The sequence below is a fragment of the Arachis ipaensis genome, chromosome B9, assembly GCF_059453495.1.
Source record: "Arachis ipaensis isolate K30076 ecotype BB chromosome B9, ASM5945349v1, whole genome shotgun sequence".
Lineage (NCBI taxonomy): Eukaryota > Viridiplantae > Streptophyta > Magnoliopsida > Fabales > Fabaceae > Arachis > Arachis ipaensis.
Window position 1 is genome coordinate 121,000,876 of NC_142444.1, and position 6,377 is coordinate 121,007,252.

A 6,377-nucleotide genomic window follows, 5' to 3' on the forward strand; every position below is an offset into this window, starting at 1 on the left:
ATTATAGGTGTTTCTATATGGTTCTCCCATGTAATTTACCTCTTCTATTGCTGGGTTCTCAGGATCATAAGCTTCTTCTTCAAATGAGGCTTCTTTAGTACTGCCTGTTGCTGCTTGCATGCCAGACAGACTCTGAGAAATCATATTGACTTGCTGAGTCAATATTTTGTTCTGAGCCAATATGGCATTCAGAGTATAAATCTCAAGAACTCCTTTCTTCTGATTTGTCCCATTATTCACAGGATTCCTTTCAAAAGTGTACATGAATTGGTTATTTGCAACCATTTCAATGAGTTCCTGAGCTTCTGCAGGCGTCTTCTTCAGATGAAGAGATCCTTCAGCAGAGCTGTCCAATGACATCTTGGACAGTTCAGACAGACCATCATAGAAGATACCTATGATGCTCCATTCTGAAAGCATGTCAGAAGGACACCTTCTGATCAATTTCTTGTATCTTTCCCAAGCTTCATAGAGGGATTCACCTTTCTTTTGTCTGAAGGTTTGGACTTTCACTCTAAGCTTACTCAATTTTTGAGGTGGAAAGAACTTTGCCAAGAAGGGATTAACTAGCTTTTCCCAAGAGTTCAGGCTTTCTTTAGGTTGTGAGTCCAATCATGTCCTAGCTCTGTCTCTTACAGCAAAAGGGAAGAGCATAAGTCTTTAGACCTCAGGGTCAACCCTATTGGTCTTAATAGGATCACAAATTTGCAAGAATTCAGCTAAGAACTGATTAGGATCTTCTAATGGAAGTCCATGAAACTTGCAATTCTTTTGCATTAGAGAAACTAATTGAGGCTTAAGCTCAAAGTTGTTTGCTCCAATTCCAGGGATAGAGATGCTTCTCCCATAGAAGTCGGGAACAGGTGCAGTAAAGTCACCAAGCACCTTCCTTGCATTGTTGGCATTGTTGTTTTTTTCGGCTGCCATGGCTTCTTCTTGTTTGAAAATTTCTATTAGGTCCTCTACAGAGAGTTGTACTTTAGCTTCTCTTAGCTTTCTCTTCAAGGTCCTTTCAGGTTCAGGATCAGCTTCAACAAGAATGCCCTTGTCCTTGCTCCTGCTCATATGAAAGAGAGAAGAGGAAAGTATGGAATCCTCTATGTCATAGTATAGAGATTCCTTGAGGTGTCATAGGAAAAGAAGAATAGAAGGAGGAGGTAGAGAGGAGAGAATTCGAACTTATAGAGAGAGTCCGAATTGCCGATAGTGAAGGAGTGTTAGTCCTTAAATAGAAGGATGTAAGAAGAGGGGAAGAATTTTCAAAAATAAATTAAAAAGATTTTGAAATAATTAAAAGAAATTTTAAAAAAAATGGTTGATGATTTTCGAAAATTGAAATTGAGGTAATAGTTAATTGATTTTGAAAAAGATTTTGAAATTAGAAATAAAAAAGATATGATTGAAAATTATTTTGAAAAAGATGTGATTGAGAAGATATGATTGAAAATCGAATAAAAAAAAGAAAGTTTTTGAATTAAAGTTGATTACTTGACTAACAAGAAATTAAAAGACATGATTCTAGAATTTAAGATTTGATCATTTCTTAATAGGCAAGTAACAACTTGAAAATTTTGAATTAAATCATTAATTGTAGCAAGGATTTTCGAAAATGGAAAAAAATGGAAAGAAATTGATTTTGAAAAGATATGATTGAAAAGATATCATTTGAAAAAATTTGATTTTGAAAAATTATGAAAATTTGAAAAAGATTTGAATTAAAAACAAAATCTTTCCTCTTGTGCCATCCTGGCGTTAAACGCCCAGAATGGTATCCATTCTGGCATTTAAGCCCAAAATACTACCTTTTTGGGCGTTTAACGCCCAGCCAGGTACCCTGGCTGGCATTTAAACGCCAGTTTTCCTTCTTCACTGGGCGTTTTGAGCGCCCAGCTTTTTCTCTGTAATTCCTCTGCTGCATGTTCTGAATCTTCAATTTCCTGTATTATTGACTTGAAAAGACACAATTTTAAAGATATTTTGAATTTTTAATGATGAGAAATAATCAAAATGCAACTAATCATGGAAAACTAAGATTAAATCAACAATGCATGCAAGACACCAAACTTAGAAGTTTGTATACTAACGACTATAACAATTTGAAAATGCATATGAGAAACAACAAAAGGACACAAAACAAGAGAATTTAAAGATCAGAGCAAGGAAATCATCAAGAATAACTTGAAGATCAATGAAGAACATAATGCATGTAATTTTCGAAAATTAGAAGAATGCAATTGACACCAAACTTAAAATTAGATACTAGACTCAAACAAGAAACAAAATATTTTTTATTTTAAGATTTTATAAATTTTTTTGTAATTTTTCGAAAATTATTTGGAAAAGAAAATAAAGATTTCAAAATTCTTAATAATAATTCCAGGAATCACGCAATGTTAGTCTAAAGCTTTAGTCTAAAAAGATTAGACATGGCTAGCCAAGCTTCAGCAGGACATTACATACAACAGTCAAATTGATGAGAATTAATCAGCTTTTATGATGATAAAAACATCATCTGAAACTCTAGAATTCATTCTTAAAAATTCTGAAGAATACAAACAAAATAAAGTTACCTAATCTAAGCAACAAGATGAACCGTCAGTTGTCCAAACTCGAACAATCCCCGGCAACGGTGCCAAAAACTTGGTGCACGAAATTGTGATCATCAATGGCGCCAACAACTTGGTATGCACAATTGTAATCTCAACTCTTTATCACAACTCCGCACAACTAACCAGCAAGTGCACTGGGTCGTCCAAGTAATAAACCTTACGTGAGTAAGGGTCGATCCCACGGAGATTGTCGGCTTGAAGCAAGCTATGGTCATCTTGTAAATCTCAGTCAGGCAGATTCAAATGGTTATGGAGAATTGATAATTAAAAGATGAATAAAACATAAAATAGGATAGAGATACTTATGTAATTCATTGGTGAGAATTTCAGATAAGCGTATGAAGATGCTTTGTTCCTTCTGAACCTCTTCTTTCCTATTGCCTTCTTCCAATCATTCATACTCCTTTCCATGGCAAGCTTTTGTTGAGTTTCACCGTTGTCAACGGCTACCTTCCGTCCTCCAGTGAAAATGGTCCAAATGCGCTGTCACCGCACGGCTAATCAGCTGTTGGTTCTCGATCATGTTGGAATAGGATCCATTGATCCTTTTGCATCTGTCACTACGCCCAACACTCGTGAGTTTGAAGCTTGTCACAGTCATCCCTTCCCAGATCCTACTCGGAATACCACAGACAAGGTTTAGACTTTCCAGATCTCAAGAATGCTGCCAATTGATTCTAGCCTATACCACGAAGACTCTGATCTCACGGAATGGAAGGCTCGTTTGTCAGGCGAGGCAACCATGCGTCATGAACCAAGAGGCTAAGAGATACGCACTCAAGCTATTGCAAGTAGAACGGAAGTGGTTTTCAGGCACGCGTTCATAGGTGAAAATGATGATGAGTGTAACGGATCATCACATTCGTCAGGTTGAAGAACGAGTGTGTATCTTAGAGAAGAAATAGGCTTGAGTTGAATAGAAAAACAATAGTACTTTGCATTAATTCATGAGGAACAGCAGAGCTCCACACCTTAATCTATGGGGTGTAGAAACTCCACCGTTGAAAATACATAAGTGAAAATAGTGTTCATTGGCTTCGGCCCCAGAGGGGGAACCAGAATAACCAAGACGAAAATACAATAGCAAAAGGTCCTATTTATAGAGAACTAGTAGCCTAGGGTTTATAGAAATAAGTAAATGATGCAGAAATCCACTTCCGGGCCCACTTGGTATGTGCTTGGGCTGAGCCTTGAAGCTTTCACGTTAGAGACTTTTTTTGGAGTTAAACGCCAGCTTTTATGCCAGTTTGGGCGTTTAACTCCAGCTTTTATGCCAGTTCTGGCGTTTTGACGCCAGAATTTCTATGCTGACTTGGAACGCCGGTTTGGGCCATTAAATCTTGGACAAAGTATAAACTATTATATATTCTTGGAAAGCCCAGGATGTCTACTTTCCAACACAATTAAGAGCGCGCCAATTGGGCTTTTGTAGCTCCAGAAAATCTACTTCGAGTGCAGGGAGGTCAGAATCCAACAGCATCTGCAGTCCTTTTTCAGCCTCTGAATCAGATTTTTGCTCAGGTCCCTAAATTTCAGCCAAAAAATACCTGAAATCATAAAAAAACACACAAACTCATAGTAAAGTCCTGAAATGTGATTTTTATTTAAAAACTAATAAAAATATAATAAAAAACTAACTAAAACATACTAAAAACTACCTAAAAACAATGCCAAAAAGCGTATAAATTATCCGCTCATCACTTAGCAACTTTAACACTAGGTTTCTCAACCCCCTTTTTTTTACCTTCGCATGGTTAGGAAGGTGTTGTTCCTTTTTTAGTAATCCTTTAGATGGTCCGACTTCTCTGTCAGGCCTTTTCAAGTTATTTTTTGCAATCCCATTTTTTATCTGACCTCGTCAAGTCGCTTTATACGAGTTGCTTTTATAACTTCTCACATTAATTTGGACGTCGTCGCTTCACCTTGCCGACCTTTTTTGATCGGGCAATGATTTTTGCATTTTTTCGGGCGTAAATTAATGCTCCTTGGAAGGAAACTTTTTTTGAGGAATCTCTGTTTTTATCAGAATAAAATGCAATGAATCGAAAAAGGTAAATGAGAGAATATACATCTATGGGGTTACCCTGCAAGTCGGGCCACCTTCAGGTTTTAGTCTGGTGCCTCATTAAAAAACCCTTTAGTGGGAAAAGAACACACCTTGGCTCAAGACCTTTCTCTAGCTATAGTACCTTCTTAGGTTACAGGCGTGCTACAACCTCGGGAGCTCACGCCCTTGGAGGTCAGCCACCTTGTAGTAACCTTTTCCTAGTACTTCTGTAATCCGGTACAGTCCTTTCCAGTTGGCCGCTAGCTTTCCTTCTCCTGACCATCCTGATCATATGTCATTTTAGATTAGGATGAGATCATTGGTAGCGAAGCTTCGTTGGATTACCTTCGAGTTGTACCTTGAGGCCATTCGACGCTTCAGGGCTTCCTCTCTGATCCGAGCTCTTTCTCGGACTTCTGGAAGCAGGTTGAGTTGTTCCTTTTGTGCTCAGGAGTTGGCGTCCTCGTTGTAGAAGATTACCCTTGGGAATCTTTCACCTACTTCTACGGGGATCATTGCCTCCATTCCGTAAGCAAGTCGGAAGGGTGATTCCCCCGTGGTGGAGTGTGGGGTTGTCCAGTACGCCCATAGGACTTGGGGGAGCTCTTCAGCCCAGGCTCCTTTCGCATCCTGTAATTGACGCTTTAGCCTGTCCAATATGACTTTGTTGGCGGCCTCCGCCTGTTTGTTGGCTTGTGGGAGTTCCACCGAAGTGAACTGGTGCTTGAGTTTTAGATCAGCTACCAGGTTCTTGAAGCCCTTGTCGGTGAACTGAGTCCCATTGTCCGTGGTGATGGAGTATGAAACCCCAAACCTCGTGATGATATTTTTATACAGGAACTTTCAACTTCTCTGGGTAGTTGCGGCGGCCAATAGCTCTACCTCAATCCACTTTGTGAAGTAATCTATTCCTACAATGAGGAATTTGACTGGTCCTGATCCCTGGGGGAATGATCCAAGGAGGTCGAGCCCCCACTTTGCGAACGGCCAGGGTGAGGTGATGCAAATGAGCTCTTCGGGTGGGGTGATGTGGAAGTGTGCTTCTGGCATGGAGGGCACGTTTTGATGAACTCGGTCGCTTCCTTTTGTAAGGTCGGCCAGTAGAAGCCGGCTCGGAGTATCTTTTTGGATAGTGCCTGTGCTCCGAGGTGGTTGCCACACATTTCGCTGTGGACTTCTTCCATGACTTCCTTTATGGCAGAAATCGGGATGCATTTTAGGAGGGGTGATGAAACTCCTCTCCTGTACAGAACATCGTGTACCAAAGTGTAGTATTGTGCTTCCCGTACGAGCCTCTTTGCATCCTTCTTTTCTGTAGGGAGCTTTTCGAACTTGAGGTAGTTGATTATAGGGGTCATCCATCCTTGGTCCTGGTCTGATATGCTTAAGACCTTCTCTTCCCTTGAGGTCGATGAGTGCTGTATGGTTTCTTGGATGAGGCTTCTATTGTTGCCCCCTAGTTTGGTGCTAGCAAGTTTTGAAAATGCGTCAGCTTAGGTGTTTTGCTCCCGAGGTATATGTCGGATCTCGTAATCCCTAAAGTTCCCGAGCTGTTCTTTGGTCTTGTCTAGGTACTTTTTCATAGTGGGATCCTTTTCCTGGCAGCTTCCTTCTATTTGCGAGGTGATTACTTGTGAATCGCTGAATATGGTAAGCTTTTGGGCTCCGACCTCCCTAGCCAGCTTCAAACCAGCCAGTAGCGCTTCATACTCTGCTTGATT

At 40.0% G+C, this 6,377-nt stretch overlaps 1 non-coding gene across 1 annotated transcript; it reads left to right on the forward strand.

Moving 5' to 3' along the window:
- The first annotated feature begins 414 nt into the window (after window positions 1-414).
- LOC148546133 (small nucleolar RNA R71) lies at window positions 415-522 on the forward strand. The gene has a single exon (XR_015901685.1). It is a non-coding gene; the product is annotated as a small nucleolar RNA R71 (small nucleolar RNA).
- Window positions 523-6,377: the final 5,855 nt, after the last annotated feature.